The sequence below is a fragment of the Gossypium hirsutum genome, chromosome D12 (genome assembly GCF_007990345.1).
Source record: "Gossypium hirsutum isolate 1008001.06 chromosome D12, Gossypium_hirsutum_v2.1, whole genome shotgun sequence".
Classification (NCBI taxonomy): domain Eukaryota; kingdom Viridiplantae; phylum Streptophyta; class Magnoliopsida; order Malvales; family Malvaceae; genus Gossypium; species Gossypium hirsutum.
The window spans coordinates 27,061,854-27,081,380 of record NC_053448.1 but is presented as its reverse complement, the minus strand read 5'-3'; the positions used below and the strand labels follow the sequence as shown (position 1 = coordinate 27,081,380).

Sequence of the window (19,527 nt, the reverse complement as noted above, 5' to 3'; positions counted from 1 at the left end):
ATTTTTATGTACACCAACAGTGGGGACTAATTTAGCCATCCAATATATTGTGGCGGTACCATTATTAGAAGATACGTTCATTCCAGAAAATGCACTATCATACATTTGAAATTACCAAACGATTATGATTGACAAGGAATAAAAAGGATGCTAGTTTCAAACACATAATTTCCCATTGTTTACTTACCTGTTTTTGGTTGAGGGAACCAATGTGATGCCATAACTACAAGTTTTTGCATCAATTTGAAAGAGACTTTTATATATATACTGTAAAGTTAGAAATGCAGGTTTAGGCTTCCTTTTCCTTCTATTTTCCTAGCATTAGAGTCGCCTCCATGCATGCATTGGAGCACCTTCCTTGTTAGACAAGTCAGTCCAACAGCTCGTACCGAAAGGAAAATTTAAATAATCTCATCTTCCCTGCTAAAATTATTATTAAAATTCCAACTATCTAATCATTTTGTGATTAAATTATTCCAACAACATTTTATATTTGTTATATAAAATTAACTTAAGTCCAAACAAAACTTAAAAGGAGACCAAAAAGAGCTCAAGCTTTAATAAGTGCATTGCCTACACGTGCTACGGCTCCTGAATACTTAAACGCTACCACAAAGCATATTCATCTTTCCTAATAGGAGAAGGTTCTACGTAGCTTGGCTAATAACCACCTAACACCTTTCATATCAACAAATTATTGATTAGCTATTAGATCTAGGCAACAAAAGGATAGAATGACAATTAGCTCTAAATATTAAATTTCAATTCCCTCTCAAGTATGACATTTTACTCACATTATTATTTCTATTATATATATAAAATATCAAGTTTCATCATGGATCCATTGATGACGTTCCTTATACCCAATGGCAACTTAAATATATTAGGTTATACTTACCATATATAAATCAATAAAAGACAAAGAGATAGGAAAAAGGAGCTTCAGGTCCCGTTCATCTTTCCCCCAATCTCTTTATGGGAGAACTCACTTTTCACCATACTCTGATCACCACCATCAACTTTCCACCTTGCACTCAATGAGGTGAACCGATCAACTCCGCTCTCAATCAAACCTAGCATCAACCGTTTCCATTACCAGTTTCAACCTTTATCTCCACTCTATCTCCAACACCTTTTTAACTTTGCAAATAGCTTGATCACTCACGTTGATGCAATTTTTAGTGTAGCTCATCACAGCGAGGCATAAACAATATTCAAGTTTAAAATGTCAGGTTTCTAGTCAAACTAGTCGTATTAGCTTTGAGTTGGATTAAATTTATGGCTCCATTTTCAATTCTTTAACCAAAATTTAAACCTTAAAGAAACACTATATATTAAGACCTATCAGAGTCTAAATTATGCTGTCAGAATTCCCATTAATTTACCATCTTATTTAGATTCAGAGAAAAGAAAATGGAAAAAGGGTGAAACGTTATTGAAAGAATTGAGTAATGTTGAAGAGTTGAAACTTATGCATGGATATGAATGCATCTGAAACATGCACACTTTTCCGGCCGCAATGCTGCTATAAAAAGGCCCACTTTTGAAAACATCTGGTGCATAATTTGTGTTTTTTAGTGGAACCCCGTTAACTGGTCCTTGCACGGCTAAGCATTTATATAGAAGAAAAAACTATATATAGTCAATATATAGCTTTGCATCTTGAAGAATTATAAGCCAAATCATATTTTGCTTTGGTCCACATTTGGTCTTTGCACGGGATATGAGAAATTCCAATCAAATACTATCACACATTCACACTGATTTGATTTTATTCGTCATGTTTCAGTTTAGTCACCTAAACTTATAACGTCAAGTGACCCAATGTGAAAGATTAAATAAATATATTAAATTTAACGTTCACTATATAATACACTAGGAATATAACCTTATGATGTGAGGTTCGATTTCTAATAAATTAATATATAATATAAATTTTTATATTTTTAATTAATTACTTCTTGAAATATATAAATATACCAGCTAAATAATATGAAGAAGGAATCACATCATTTATATAGTTTAAAGGTTTTTGTTGTACAAAATTAATCAAGTTAAAATAATATATATTTGCTATGCAGGCCAAAGAACAATATTATTAAATAACTATCTCAGGCAGAGCTTTGTGCGCTGTACCATCATGGAGGACATGAAGGATTTCATTAGATGGCCAAGTGAAAACATGGAGACTTATAGGCAAGGAAGCAACAAACGTCGACGCTGCATCAACCACATGAGTCCCCTCTTTATATGTTTGGACAACTTGCACCTTCCAATCTCAGTTAAGCATTCTACAAATAATTTGGATTCTGTTAAAGGAACTATCTCAAGACTGTTCAATTCTAAGATTACATGCCATAACCTGAAAATCCGAACTTGGGTAAGTGCCTCTAACGCGCCCCAAGTTGAAGCTAGCAAAACCCTATGTTCTGTTATGATTACAAATCACTCCACCGGTCATGGCCAGCTTTGAACCTTGACTTGAGGCTCCATCAGTATTAACTTTAAACCAGTTTTCCAATGGCAAAGACCATGCAACCATGGTACATGAGCGATTAATTGATAAGCTTTCATGAGAACCATATATTTTTAATCTAAGACTTGCTTGAAGCATTGGTTAGTGCTCTTGTTTAGCACTTGAATGACATGAGTTCAACTCTTATCATTCCTTTCCCCCTTCCCAATATAACAATATATATATTAACATATAATAACAAACTATATAACTTTTTAATATAATAATTATTTAATATTTCTAATAATTAAAATTAAATTAAAAGAAATATGCCAACTTGGTTGAGAAATGGTTAAAACAGGGGTGGCGAGAGTGGGTAAGGCCCCCAAAAAATTTGAAATTTGCATTTCTTTTACCTTTTAAAATGTATCAAATTATAAATTAGTAATAGGAAAATTGCACTTTATTCTCCTAAATGATAAAATTTTAATTTAATCTTTTAAAAATTATAAAAATATTAGCTAATACAATGGTAAAATTGCATTTTAACTCTTATCATATAACTTAATTTTACCCCCAAAAAATTTCTAACTTCGCCCTAGATTAAAACCCAAATTTATTTTTATAAAGTAGCAAATATATTAAGATAATCTTTTTACCTTTTTATAGAAATATATAAAAGACCGATTTAAATGTAAAAAGAAGAAGAAGAAAAAACTCATATGGTGAGACCTCATTTATTTTTTATAAATATATCTTTATATTTTTTTTTCATTTACATAAATGTTTCATAATATAGTATATGTTGATTTTTTTTTTAACATTCCAATTTTGGGTTAGAAGAATTAAGTTTTGCTTGGGAGTCAAAGCTTTTGATTAGACTTATATGTTTTTATGTACGTATAAGAAATAAAATAAGCTTGTTGATTCAATGATATATAAGGTGTCAACCCACTCTTAAGTCTCATGTTTAAGACCTCATGTGTAGGTAATGGATTTTGTTTGTTTTTTTTGTTAATTTGAGAACAGATTTTTATTTATTTTGTTGTATTAACTTCTTATAAATTTTAAAAAATATATATATAATTGTCGAAACTATTTTTTTGTAAAAGGAGTCGACTTTACGAAAATCGAAATAGGAGTCGCCATCAATCCTTTTTATAAGGTGTGATCGGATCACCTCGTAATTGAGTTGTTTTAGTAAAACATTTTGATTTATCAAAAACAACAATTTTAATCTATGAATTTTGAGAAAACGGATTCGGGAGTCGGTTACGTGCGAGGAAGGTTAGCACCCCGCCACGCCCAAAATTGGTACCTAATTGACTAATTAATGTCTAAATGTCAAAAGTCGAAAACTTGAAAAGAGTTTAAAATACTATCCCTCTTTGCGTTAAAATTTCTTAAATAAATCAAAATGTATGTTAAAGACTCTTATATCTCGAGATAACAAAATGTCACGTCCAGTAAGTTAGGATACAACACCTCGAATCCTCGAAAATAAGCTTTTCTTTTATTTTTATTTTAATTTCAAGACTCATGTATTTTAATTTTAAAAGGATATTCGGTCATTTAGGTTCAATGAGAAAAAATCGAAACCCAGTAAGTTAGGGCACAACTTGTCGCATTTCCAAATACACGAAATATTCCCTTATTTCAAAACTTTTCCTTTCTTTGAATAATGACAAGTACAATACTTGAAAAAGGAGCATTTGTTTTATTTAGGATAAAATACGACGGTTTATTAGGGGTATATATAAATTGAAAGCAACTTTTTAAGTGATGAAATAAAGTAAAATGATAATATAGAACATAAAATGACAATTTATGAATAAAATATTCCATTCACGAATGACCATAATATGAAAATAAATAAACAAGTTATAGCACACATAATGCTAATATCCATACAACATGCATCATTTTAAAATATCAATATTAGCAATCAAAGAAAACAAAACAAAATAATATATAAAACAATAACATAGAAATTAAAATAAATAACATACAAAGCAAATTAAAATAAATAACATAAAAGACAATTTAAAATAATGTATAAAAGTTTAAAATAAATAATATGGAAACTATTCAAAATAACAATATATAACAGTTTTTAAAATAATATATATATATATATATATATAACAAACGGGTAATAGTTTGAAATACTTTAAACATGATAGGTGGAAAAATTGAAATGAATAATAATAAAACAGTTTAAAATAAGTAATATATGCGAAAAGGGGTTGAAAATAAATAAATGAATAACAAATTTATGAAAATAAATTGAAATCCAACAGTATGGGGACTGAATCAGGACAAAAATGAAATTAAAGATAAAAAACTATAAATAAATAAACAAGAAAAGACTAATATGAATGGGCGAGGGCCAAATGGGAAATTATTCCCTATCTCAAAGCGACACCGTTTCATGTGTTTTTCTTTTTAAAACCATCTAAGGACCAAATTGGAAAACAATGAAAATTTGAGGCAAAATTAAAAAAAAAGATATGACCAATTGTAACTAGCCTCAAAAGCGGAAGGACTAGGGACGCAAATAGCCTCTTTGTCCAAAAACACGCCGATCCTAAACGGTTCGGGTTGGGTCGATCAGATTGGGTAGCTTAAAATGACGTCGTTTTGGACGTTTGGGAGCTGAGCTAAAACGACGCCGTTTCATGCGCCACCTATATAAGCCAAAAAAAAAATCATTCCAACCTTCAAAATTAAAAAAAAAATTGAGAACAACTCTTCCCCTCTCTCTCAAAGCTCAGATTCTAGCGAAGGGGACTGGTCGACCACCGCCGTGTCGGCCGCCAGTTACCGGTGACGGTGCCGCCATCCACAGTGGCCGGAAAAATAAAAAGGTAATTTTTTTTATTTTTTTGATATATATTTGTAAACAGTTTTTAAAAAAAAGGGAAAATAAAAAAAAATGTTTTGTTGTAGAAGCTGTTTTAAAAAAAAAACAAGAAAATAAAGAACATAAAATGACCTTTTTCATTTCTGATTTTTTTCTCTTCAATCTGCTTTTGTTGTTTTGTTGATTGTATAGTTGAAACTATTTGTATTGTATTAGAGAGAAAAAAATCCCCCCTTTACAATTTGTTTCCTTAAGCTTTTATAACCAATTTTGTTACAATATTTTTTTGCTTTTGTTTGCTACTATTTGTTACTGTTTTGCTTTTGTTATGCGTGTTTACTCTGTTTTGCAGGGTGATTGACGAGCAGGTGCAAGTTGGAGGGTGTGACAGTGGCAGTGCTAAAGAGGGCAGGTGTGCCACTTGCGTTGATGATGTGACGACAGCAGCGCTAAGGGTTGACGTGGGCAGCAGACCTAAATAGCTTTAGGGTTTTTGGTTTTGTTTCTTTTTGAGCTATTAAGGTTTGATTTGAGCTGAATTGGGTTTAGTTGGCACTGGGCCAAGTAAAATTGAGCCACTACAATAATAATAAAATTAAATATTTATTTTATTTCCCAAGATCCACTCACGTTTCCCCACCCCGGTCACGTCACGTCCCTTTTTCCCATTTGTTCTTTTAGTTTCAATTTTGGCCATTTGAGCTACTGCAACTTCTTCTTTTTATTTTTATTTTTTATTTTTGTTCTTTCTTTCATTTGGTTTTAATTTCTCATATTTGTTTCTTTAGTGTTTATATTTGTATTACTTACTGTGCTCATAAATTGAGTGATCCCGTGTCGTTTCCTCTTCGCCAAACTCGTTGTCGATTGTCGTTAAACTCGTTGTCGATTGTCGTTCTCTTTAGGGGGAATTTTGTCTTCCTTTTCATATTTTCTATCAATTGAATGCGAGTAGTATAAGCGTAAGTTTGTGTTGTGAGTTGATTTGTTTTCTATTAGTTTATCTTTTTCATTTTGATTGGTTTTTCCTCATCCGGTTAATATATTTGTGTAATCAAGTTTTAGATCAATTTTGGGAAGGTGCTTTGGTCGATCCCTAGTGTCTCGGCAGTGCGTTGCAGGTGTGTTTCTTAAATACTCGTATTTGGGGATGTTCATGGTGTTAAATTTTCATGTTTGCAACAATTTTGGCTGTGATTTTCGTATCACATGAGCGGGCCACAGGGTCATGTGACCCTATTTTAAAAAATTTGTAACCTTTTTGCAAAATGTTACGTTTAAGCTCTGTAGAAGCGTGTGGGTCATTAATTTGGTTTAAATTTGATTATGAATAGGAATTCACTAGATTTAAATTTTGTGATTTGCATAAATGCGTTTGTGCTAGCGTAAATTAGTTTTGACCTTCGTATGAGTTTGGGATATGATAATTGTGACATTGTGGTTAGCGTGTCTGCTACATTATAACTAAATACAAGTATTTTTTATTATGGTTCTGTTCAACCGATTATGTGTTCCTGCTTCTGTATGTCTGTTTGCATATTGTGTGCTTTTTTGCATTTGCATAAAAATTTGGGGTTTTGATTGTGAAGAAAAAGAAGTCTGTTTTGACAGTCAAACAACAAATTAATCTAATAGCGGTACGTCCAAAATATATATATGTCAACTTGTCTGCATATTTCTATTTGAGTGACTTAGATTCACTATCGTGGTGTGTAGGGTGGATGGGTCTACCATAGCCCAATTGTGGTGTGCAAGGTGGTCGGAGTAGTGTTTTGGCTGGTTAGGTGATATTTTTTACTTGTTGCATTCTTTTCGCATCAGAGCATATGTTTTTTTTTGTGTGAATGTTGGGATATGTGTGAAATGATTTGTATAATCTGATGTGATTAAGTAACATGTGTGTTTGGAATATTGTATTCGTATTTTGTATGTTTGGAATAGTGTATTCGTATTTTGTATGTTAATGGAAATTTTTCATATATCTGACTGTTTAGTTCGAGATTTTCATATGTTGTCTGTATATTTGTTTAGTTCTTCGTCATTTTCCATTTACTTTTGTTTAGAACTCACACTGAGCTCGTGTAGCTCACCCCCCTTAGGTTTCGTCTTTCAGATGATTCAAGTAGCTAGGTCTCGGATTCAGCAAAGCGAAAGTCTTGGAGTTTCTTTGATGGGTTTGAGTTCAAATGAATTTTACGTATACTTCACTACAAACATGAATAACTTTTTTTTAAAAGTTTTTATGAATATTTAAAAAAAAATTGTTGATTTTTTAAATATTCATTTTAATTTTTTTAAATTTTTATGGATTATATGTAGACTACGCTAGTGGCCACACCAAGCTAAATTTATCTTTATGCCTAAAATATAACGAGAAATAACTAATAAATATTTTGATAACTATTTATGTATAAAGTGAAGAAATAAAAAGGTATTTATGAAACTTAAAAGTTGTTATATTTTATGTGTTAAATACTAAAGGCTTGATTATTGTTTTTATCAATTCATAGTAAATGAGGGAAAAACTAAGTTATTACACTTAAACCTAAAACTGTAACTCCATAAAATTTTAAAGCCAATTAAAGTAAAATCAAAATAAAAATTAAGCAATTAAAGAACCTTTATTTTAATTAATTCACTTTAATTATTGATTAAATATTTTATAGGCATTTACTCACTGCATATTAGCTTTGCATTTAAGTATTTTCAGTATAGAGAAAATAGAGGGGAAAATACATTGAATAAAAGAACCAAAATTAGATGAAGTGAAATTTTTTTCATTTATGATATTTTGTACAATAATTGTGGTGTTTCTCAATATACATTATTATTATTTATCTAAAAGAAATATGATAGTTTTTTGAGTTGATCATAGACTGAATGCTTCAAATTCTTTCATTTATGACTTTTTTTTTTCCAACGATTACAACATTTATTTTTTGATTAAAAACGATTGTACTGATGAGTGCACTAATCTCATATGTACTACTATCTCAACGCAGGCTCAATTTTTTGATCACTTACTCTCAATTTATTTTAATTATGAAAGATTTAAAGTTTAATTAGTAGCCTAGTTTCAGTTTAAATTCTACAGCTATAGCCATTATTAAACCTTCTTTAATTTCATAATATTTTACACATACAATTTATTTGGATATGAAATGTAATGATAAAATTACAATAATTGAATTAATTTCTTTCCAATACTCAAAATATCCTTCTTAACTCTTAATTCAAACTTAATACTTATATTAAATAAAAAAAGTTGGTCAGTAGTCATCAATAATTCAACTGCTTCGGTATATTCCAATCTTTACTTAGATTTCAGTTTAATCATGTAATCACATTAGTCAACCATACAGAAAACAACTTTCACAGTTAAACCAAAAAAAAAAAAAAGAAACCTTCACGTAGAAAATTTTACATGTTTGATAGAGAAATTTCTAACATATTTAATCTTATAAATTTTTTCATCTCAACTTTAGGAATAGTAACCATAAGAACCCCATTTTCTTCGAAGCCTTGACATGATCCATTTTCACCTTCTCCAGCAACCTAAACCTTATCAAGAATTTCCCACTACTCTTCTTCTATGTAACAGTCCATTTTCAGTGATATCAGAATAATAGTTTTAGGATCACAATTCTAACAAGTAAATTATTATATTATTATTATTTTAATATTTACGGGATTATATTTAGGTCGTATTAAAATTTCACTAAGAAATTTTGATGTTAAATGATAGATTTTGAATCTTTGCCAAAAAATAAACAAGTTTTGTTAAGTGATCTTTGTTGAATTTTGAAATTAGGGACTAATTTGTTAAAGGTATAAATTCTAGGGTTTTATTGTGAAACGATGGTAAATATGAGTTGTTTCAAGGTCCCTTACATGTTTGATTAACATGGATTTAGATTAAAATGGTTAGATTTTAAGTTATAAGCTTAAGGACTAAATTGTAAAAAAGTTAAAATGTTAGGCGAAAATTGATAATTTTACATAAATGTGAATTATCTATTTAACCAAACCTAAATCGAGGAAAGACAAAAGCTTCAGATTAGCTCGACTTAACTTCTACGCCCTAGTCATCGAGGTAAGTTCGTACGAATGGTTATCGTATTAGCGTTATTTAAATTTAATGTTATTATGTTATTCATAATGCGAGTCCCGGTTGAACCTTAGGAATGCTTAGGATACGAATGACATGTGATTAGGGATTTCATGTTTTGGGTGCTGGTCTTGAATGTCTTACTGATGGCTGAGGTCCTGCACTTGTTGCAGATTCTCTACAGCTCATGTGAGCAGACCCATTTCACAGCTGGTGTAAGCAATGATGTAAAGGAAATGTTACGGTTATATGTAAAGGCACACTTCATGTGAGCTTTCTCGAGTATCTAATGAAATTCTAAATGGTTCAACGGGCAAGAAAAGGGATTGAAATGGTAAGCATTCAAATGGAATTAAGCATAATCTTATGGAAAGAATGCATGAACTATTTGGCGTATTTCATATGGAAAATGACTTATCTTATGGTTAGTTCATTTGAATTATGTACAAGTGTGCTAACTTGTGTATTGATGGTGATGTATAGGCTTATGCCAAGCTTATAGTTTGGATTATATTATACTTATGCTTTATATTATGCAAATAAAATGGTAAGTTATGTTTTAATTTATACAAGCTAACTTACGTAGTTTCTTTCCTATGTTTTATAGATTATTAGAAGCTCGATTTGATTGGAAGCTCATCGGATATCTATGACACTATCTAGAAGTCTTTTCGGTGGTTTTTTAGCATTTTGGCCAAGGTTTATAATGGCATGTATAGGATGTTATGTAACGGTAATTTGGATGTTTATATTTTGAAGTTTATGTTGATTTGGTAATTTGAAATGTCTTACCAAAGTATATCATCTTGGTCACTTATAAGGGCGTGTATATAACGTTCATTTGGTAAGTTTGTAATGGCTTGATAATGGTCTTTTACGGTATGTTTTGGAAATGGCTAAATGTGGTACGTTTTAATGGCTAAATGTGGTACGTTTTAGTGCCTAAATGGACTAGAATTATATGCATGGAATTAGGCATACGAACATGTTTAGGTAAGTAATGTTTAGTTGATATATTGTGGTGCCTTTGAATGGCATATTGGTTCGTTGAATTAGGATTTTGAAATGGCAAATTTATGTGTGTTTAGGTGATGTTTTGGTGCTATGAAAGTGTGCATATTTGGTATAAATATTTCTGAATGAAATGGTCTTGGAGATGGCTTGATTTTATGTAAATTTGGGTCCACACGGCCTGAGACACAGACGTGTCACACGGCCTGACAACATGGCCGTGTGCCATCTGATGATTTATTTAGGGTGCAAGTCAGTGAGTTAAAATACCTGGCACACAGGCGAGTGTCTTAGCAGTGTGAGGCACGCGACCGTGTGACCCCTGTTTTCAAATTTTGTATGTTTTTCCTAAACTTTCCAAATTAATTCAAATTGGTCCTGAATTGTTTCTAAGTTATTTTTAGGGCCCCGAGGGCTCGATTTAGGGATAGTAAGCATGTATGTGAATGATTTATAATGTATTTAAGTTATTGATTGATTTAAAGTTTAAATGTTTCTGAGTGTACAATAATGCTCCGTAACCCTAGTCCGGTAATGGAAACAGGTTAGGGGTGTTACATCCTCTCAGTGCCGTGTGTATTTTTGTCTTCCTTTCTCTACTAATTTGAAGCCTTATCATCTTCAATATCCACATTCACTTCCTCATTCTTCGGCCCGGAATATGTGTGCCTCCAAAGTCTTCTTCTAGTCTACATGATTGTTGATGAAAGGTGAGTTCTATTGGAACATTGGAGGGAATGATGTGAGCATTGGGAAATTGAAGTCCTTGAAAGGATCCAATAAACCTAAAAATGCTTAGAAAATATTATTGCATCATTTGCGAAAAATGGGAGGAATAATTGCCATTTTAAGCAAAAAGTGAGCTTTTGGATGTCGAGAAAGTTGCTTAAGAAATAAATAGCTACTTTTTTGGTGCCGACTATGGTGTGATCTTTAGTTGTGCTATCCATTGTGCGAACCAAATGCATCTTAACCGGTGAAAGTTGATTAGCAAAACAAGTTGTGTTGTTCTATCGATAATGCCACGTGTAATAGGAAGTAACCTACAAAATTGTTTCAACTAGTTTCATTCCATTCTGGGTGATAACATTAGTCACTTTCCACAGCATCTAAAAATTTCCATTTTCATGAAAGCATGGATAGAGTGGTGTCTTGGAATGGTACCTACGAAAGTAAAGGCAATGTAACATACCTAACCCGTATCCGTCGTCAGAATGGGTTAAGAGGCATTACCAGACCTAACACAGTTTCGAACATTCACATAATCATACAAGTCAAATTTGTATATAAATATAGCATAAAGCTAATTAAAAATGGAACAGGCTTTAATAATGATATCACATAAACAAACTATGCTTCGAAATTTAATCATATCAGTATCCTTTATTTATTCCCATATTTGAACCAACCACATATATCAAATCATATTACAAATGTCTTATAAAATTTAATAGTCGAACCATAAGAACTATAATCATGGTATTCGAATAATCAAGTTATAAATAAACTTATTACAATACATTCGGTGATCTTAACCATGGATCCATGTGTGAGGAACGAATCTGGGTGAAATAAAAGTTTCAAAATTACCGAATCTTTATTCTGAGTAGACAACAACGCCTCAGCAACGAGCAATCTAATAAACTATCGAACCAAGCCGCAATCTAGCATGACATCGGCCTCTACGTAATCCACCCAGTTGGCAATGAACGAAAGGAATCCCCAAAACTGTTTTGGGAAAAAAACTTTGCTTTGACGGCTGCTAGACCCCAAGCAAAGAAAAAACGATATTTTTATATCTATTTTTAGGGTTTCTAGAAATTAAATAAATATAACTATGTTTTAAACCAAAAATTATAATTACATTAACTATAATAATGATTTCGGTAAACTATATATTTATTTGAATTTATATACTAACCAAATTCATGTTCTCATTATGCGTACAACAACCTTGTACATAATGTGTTCGATATTTGTTTATCCAATTAAATTAATTCTATAATTATTTAATTCAAGTGACAACCAAACACAATACCAACTATGTTTTATTCAGTTCATTTCAACTATAGGGTGTGACCCTGTAGGTTCTTGTAACGCTAGCAGTAATACTAGAACGATTCCAATGTTACAAATAATGAGTGGCACCTAGCAATGCATCATTGCTACCTAAGTCACAAGAAATCATGATTCAACATAAACTTTTTATGATTAACCTTTCATGCAATAATCCTTAAGTCCTTTATCTCTAAATTGGACACAAGTCATGGGATAGTCACACTTGCAAGTCTATTCCATGTTCCTTGATATCTTAAGTAGACTATGATATACAAATAAGTATGACATCTCATATCAGCTTATTTGAGCATGGCCATACATTTCTAGTCTCACTCAATCAAGTGGCCTATGATATTACTCCCATTATGTAGGAGGGACTTATCCTATATCGATCAACCATATCCCTCTACATAGATGTGGTATATCTAACATCAGCCTTTATAGAACAGCCAGTTACGGTGTACGTTTGACTGTATCAAAATATACAACTCAAGATGTTGGGATTATGATGATCTCAAGTCTGAGGATCATATACATATTAATCACTATGAGTAATGTTGTGACAATTACGTAATAATCCAAGAAACATACTCATAACGGGTCAGTCCAATATGTTGTTCTCTAACACAATATTGATGCATCGATTTTGACATTCTATATCAATGACAACTCTTTATCATCAATCAGCTACATGTTAGTCTTAATGCATTATTGTTGTCCTATCCAACAATAATACTTGAGTAAGGACTTTTTAAGAATAATCATATTACTCTCAGGACATTATTATAAAACATTTTATTTATACACACAGAAAAGAAACTGAAATAATAATGGTAACGCCTTATATTAATAAACATGACAAATCAAGTATGTTATTACAACCATCTCATGATTGATCTTTGGGCATACTCTAACAATCTCCCACTAGCACTAAGACCAATCACTTATATATCTAATACGAAGCGACTTAGTGTGACGATCATGCTTCTGCTGTGTCAGAGGCTTGGTTTGGGGATCAGCAATGTTATCATTTGTAGGTACTCTGCATATCTGTACATCCCCTCGATCGATACTCTCTCGAATAAGATGGTAGCATCTAAGTATATGTTTGGATCGCTGGTGAGATCTAGGCTCTTTAGCTTGTGCAATGGCTTCATTGTTATCACATTAGAGTTCTATAGCATCTGATATGCTTGGTACAACCCCTAGTTCAATAATGAACTTCTTGATCCAAACCACTTCCTTTGTCGCCTCATTGGCTGCAATATACTCGGGCTCTATTGTAGAACCGACTACTGTACTTTGCTTTGAACTCTTCCTGCTCACAGTACCACCATTAAGGCAAAACATAACCTAATCGTGATCGAGAATCGTCCTTGTCGGTTTGGAAGCTGGCATCAGTGTAACCTTTTACACTTAACTCTTTCTCACCTCCATATATTAGGAACGTATCCTTAGTTCTTCTTAAGTACTTAAGGATATTCTTGACTGTGGTCTAGTGACCTTTACCGGGATCTACTTGGTACCTGCTCAGCATACTTAAGGCATATGAGACATCTAGACGGGTACATAACATGGCATACATGATAGATCCAATAGCGAAAGCATATGGAATTTTGCTCATGCATTCTCTCTCTTATGGAGTTGGAGGACACATTTCCTTCGAGAGTGCAATACCATGTCTCATAGGTAGGAATCCTCTCTTAGATTCTTCCATACTGAACCTTTTAGTACTTTATCTATGTATGTACTTTGGCTTAGACCTAGTAGTCGTCTTGATCTATCTCTATAGATCTTCACTCTTAATATGTAAGTGGCTTCGCCCAAGTTCTTCATAGAAAAACAACTTCTTAACCAAGTTTTAGTAGACTGCAAGGTAGGTATGCCATTTTCTATGATAAGTATGCCATCCACACACAGTACCAAGAATGTTATAGTGCTCCCACTAACTTTCTTGTAAACACATGGCTTATCTTCATTTTTGATAAAACCAAACTCTTTGATTGCATCGTTAAAACGAAGATTCCAACTTCGAGAAGCTTACTTTTATCCATAAATGGATCCTTGTAGCTTACATACCTTTCTAGCATCCTTTGGATTGACAAAACCTTCAGGTTTGTGTCATGTACACATCCTCTTCAAGTTTCCCGTTAAGGAAAGCTGTTTTGACGTCCATCTGCCAGATTCCATAGTCGTGAAATGCAGCTATAACGAGCAAGATCCTGATGGATTTAAACATAGCTACAGGAGAAAAGGTTTCATCATAGTCAACACCATGAACTTAGGAGAAAACCTTTAGCGACTAATCACCCCTTGTATGTTTTTACATTACCATCCATGTCGGTTTTCTTTTTGAAAATCCACTTGCACCCTATGGGTTTAACCCCTTCGGGTGGGTCGACCAAAGTCCATACTTAGTTTTCAGACATGGAATCCATCTCATATCTCATGGCCTCAAACCATTTCTAAGAGTTTGGGCTCGTCACCGCTTCTTGATAAGTCCTAGGCTCATCTTGATCTATAAGTAGAATATCACCATGCGTTGTAATGAGAAATCTATATCTCTCAGGTGCTTGGCGTTCTCTTAAAGATCTACGCGGTGGTTGTGTTTCTACAGCAGTTACTTGTTCCTCAATTCCTTGTGGAACTTGCTGTTGTTCTATCTCTGGTTCAGTGGTATTTTGTGATTCTCAAATTTCTTCAGGTTCAATATTTTTCCCACTTCTTTTTCTAGAAACAAATTCTTTCTCTAAGAAGACACCAGTCCGAGCAACAAGTATTTTGTTTTTAGTGGGATTAAAGAAATAATCTCCTTTGGTTTCTTTCGGATAGCCCACAAAAATACACTTTTCAGATTTGGGTTCAAGCTTAGTAGACGTCTGACGTTTAACATAAGCTTCGCAACCCCAAACTTTCATAAAAGACATACTGGGACATTTCCCAGTCCACATCTCATATGGCGTCTTTTGAGCCGATTTAGATGGAACACAATTTAGTGTGAAAGCAGCTATCTCAAGTGCATGTCCCCAAAGAGAAGTCTGTAGATAAGCATGACTCATTATGGATCGAACCATATCTAACAAAGTTTGATTTCTTCTATCAGAAACTCCATTCCATTGAGGAGTACCAGAAGGAGTAAGTTGTGAGATAATCCCACATTGCTTCAAAAGATCATCAAACTCTAAGCTCAAATACTACCCACCTTGATCAGATCAAAGTATCTTGATAGTTTTGCCTAGTTGATTTTGTACTTCAATTTTTAATTCCTTGAACTTTTCAAGGGACTCAGACTTATGGCGCATGAGATAGACATACCCATATCTACTGAAATCATCAGTGAAAGTAATGAAGTAGTGAAATCCTCCTCTAGCTTGTGTATTTATTGGCCCACATACATTAGAATGTATGAGGCCCAATAAATCACTAGCTCGTTCACTTTTACCAGTAAAAGGAGATTTAGTCATTTTTCCCAATAAGTAAGATTCACATACTTCAAATTGTTCAAAAACAAATGAATCCAACAGTCCATCTTTATGGAGCTTGGATATGCGTTCCTCACTTATGCGGCCCACACGATAATGCCATAGATAAGTTTGATTTGAGTCATTTATTTTCGATCTTTTAGTATTTATGTTGTAAATGAGATTCATTTGATCTAAATATAGAGGCCATTAATCAATTGTGCCGAACCATAGAAAAAATTATTAAGATAAAAGAAACAACAATTATTCTTAATAATTATCTCAAAACCAATTTTGTCTAAACAAGAAATTGAAATAATGTTTTTAGTCAAACTGGGCACATGATAACAATCCTCTAAACATAAACCAAGTCCACTAGGCAAAGATAAATTATATGTTCCCACAGCTAATGCAGCAACTTTTGCTTCATTTCCAACTCGTAAGTCCACATCTCCTCTAGCCAAAGTCCTACTCCTTTGTAGTCCCTGTACAGAAGTAAAAATGTGAGAGCCGCAACCAGTATCTAATACCCATGAAGTAGTAGTTGATAAATTAATATCAATAACATTAATACTTGAAACAGACGTTCCGCTTATTTTGGCCTTCTTGACTTCCTCAAGATAGATAGGACAGTTCCGCTTCCAATGTCCAATCATACCACTATGAAAACAGTTTTCTTCCTTAGCCACTCCACCTTTAGGTTTCAATGCAGCCTTTACTTTTCCAGGCTTGGGCGTACCTTTGCCCTTGGGCTTTGTCTGAACTTTGGCCTTTCCCTTGCCCTTGTTATTACGGACCATCAGCATAGGCTTGGGTCTAACCTTTTTCATGTTGCCTTCAGTAGTTCGTAACATACTGAGCAACTGTGGCAGAGTCTTATTAATTTCATTCATATTGAAATTGAGGACAAACTGGCTGTAGCTATCCGACAACGATTGCAGAATAACATCAGTGGCCAACTCTTGGCTCAATGGAAACCCAAGCTTAGACAGGCTTTCAATATAACCAATCATCTTAAGGACATGAGGTCCTACTGGGCTTCCTTCAGCCAGCTTACATTGGAATAGAGCCTTAGAGATATCGAACCTCTCTTGCCGTGCTTGCCCCTAATAAAGTTCTTTCAAGTGCTCAATCATTTCATAAGCAACCATATCCTCATGTTTCTTCTGAAGTCAGGATTCATAGTGGCAACCATAAGACATCCAACGTCTATCATCTCATCGAGATGCTTCTTGTAAGCATCACTATCAGCCTTCGAGGCATTAGTGGGTGGTTCGTTAGGAACTGGTTGTTCAATGACATATAATTTTCGTTCTTGTTTGAGGACAATCTTCAAGTTACAGAACCAGTCAAGTAAATTCAAACCATTTATTTTGTCCTTCTCAAGGACCGATCGCAATGAGAGTGTATTAGTGTTTGCAGCCATAATGTATCTACAACAATAAAATATGCGTGTGTAAATTTATCAAATTTATATCAATCATTAAAAGGAATTTATTAAAATATGTTCCCACTATTTTATTACAAAATTAATAACCCTCATATATTAGTTTCAGAAAAACTTTCTCGGAAAGTATTTCAAGTGGGTTAGGGATCCATATTTCACTTCCTCTTAAGTCAGCTTTGGCTTTACTCTCAAGATTATGATTATCTAGGTAAGCAACATTTGCTAATTACATCATATGTAACTCCTAAAGTTTGGTGAACAACTTTTGTTCTAATCATCTTATGATTTATCCAAATTACTTGCCTCTAGGTTTCTAATCCTATTAGAATAATCTAGTTAAGTCATTAACCAATTTTAACTAGCGAATATCAGTTGTTTATTCTTCGCGTTGAACCAAGATAAATACTAGTACTTCGCTTTGGCAGAACCTACACAGTATTGATCGAGGCCTTAATGAGGACAAAATTGGACGGCTATATTGACTTAATATTTTAATAGAAGGATTTTGTTAAGGTTGTTTCATCTCACCAATTATGGATTACCTTAGTCCATTTAGCTATTTAATTGATCTCATCTATTAATGTGGTTCATTATTATCAAATTTTAACATATTTAAAATTTGGCATGCTTTAGACATCCATAGCATCTCATACATGAATAAATAAAGCAATAAATAAATGTAATAGTTATAGCCCATAAACTAAGGTGGTACAATCCAAGCCAATGGAAAACCAAAAAGAAACCTAAAGGTCTAAGCCATTTCATAAGCTATCGATCCACACTAGTTGGCCCATCTTCCTTCTCATCTATCCCACAGCAACTCTTGCAAATTACAATTTGTAGAAATTTGTTTTACAGAAGAGAAATACAACAGAATAGTAGTAAGGCACGACACACAGGCCGTATTTATAAAATTACAACCTTTTATCAAAGGGGTCATTGGGATAAAACTATGCATTTCAAACACTGTGCATGTTAATAATAGCATACATAATACAACGTCTTGTTAAGGTGAATTATAACATATCCTTTCAACTTTTATGGTCACCAAGTTTAATTTATTATAAAACATACTTTTATGACCAGGAGTGTGGGGCAGAGCCCCCGCGGTACGAACCGCATACCCCATTCAAATGAAACCTCACGATTTGATAACTTTTATCAACAGAATCGTGTTTTCGGGATTTTAGTCCTTGGGGTTTCATGCCAGAACAACCCTTGTTCCACTAACTAGTTAACTCTTACTAGAAACTGGAAACTGTAAGTACTACCGTCACACCATTACAGATTTGTTAACACTTAACAATAATAACATTAAACCAAATAGGCCATAACACCATGATTAACATTTAATCTATTTTTAAAAGGAACGGTTATCAGGTTAATCTTAAACGATTTCAACAGTCAGAAACGTAATAAAAATTGAAGCATGCATCTTATACAATTGCATCACCCAAGTATTTAAACCCGAGCACGTATCACACTAGTGGCTCTGATACTACTGTTGGAACGCCGGCACCCCTACGGCGCAGTGAAAAATTAAAACATTAGGCGATCCTAACCACGGACCCATGTGTGTAACACCTTGACCCTTGTCCGTCGCCGGATTAGAGTTACGAGGCATTACCGATCAAAATCCAACTCAATTTTTTTTAAATCAACCACGAAATTTTATTCCATATATATATTATCACATAACCAAATAAAATCAAACATGCATCTTTAATCAAGTTTCATATACTAACCATGTTTCAACAATTCATCCATATCATGTATGTACAAAATTTTACAGCATTGCTTCACCAAAATTGGGCAGCATACATACACAAATTTGGACAGCACTTATACACAAAATTTAACAGCATGTATATACAAAATTGGACAGCATTGATTCACCAAAATTGGGCAGCATACATATACAAATTTGGACAGCACTTATACACAAAATATAACAGCATGTATATACAAAATTGGACAGCATTTATTCACCCAAAATTTGGCAACATACATACACAAATTTGGACAGCACTTATACACAAAATTTAACAGCATGTATATACAAAATTTGACAGCATTGATTTATCAAAATTGGGCAGCATACATATAACAATTGTGCAGCATTTA

General features: G+C 33.1%; 1 long non-coding RNA gene across 4 annotated transcripts; it reads left to right on the top strand.

The window, feature by feature from the left end:
- The first annotated feature begins 4,643 nt into the window (after positions 1-4,643).
- Positions 4,644-10,308, top strand: LOC121224503 (uncharacterized). Of its 4 annotated transcripts, XR_005922136.1 has the most exons (6): positions 4,644-5,322; positions 5,671-6,280; positions 6,378-6,439; positions 7,035-7,102; positions 9,600-9,760; positions 10,034-10,308. It is a non-coding gene; the product is annotated as an uncharacterized lncRNA (long non-coding RNA). The 4 variants fall into 4 exon arrangements; XR_005922139.1 differs by lacking the exons at positions 7,035-7,102; positions 10,034-10,308 and having other exon boundaries at positions 4,649-5,322; positions 5,671-6,439; positions 9,600-9,659; XR_005922138.1 differs by lacking the exons at positions 7,035-7,102; positions 9,600-9,760; positions 10,034-10,308 and adding an exon at positions 7,432-9,082 and having other exon boundaries at positions 4,649-5,322; positions 5,671-6,439.
- Positions 10,309-19,527: the final 9,219 nt, after the last annotated feature.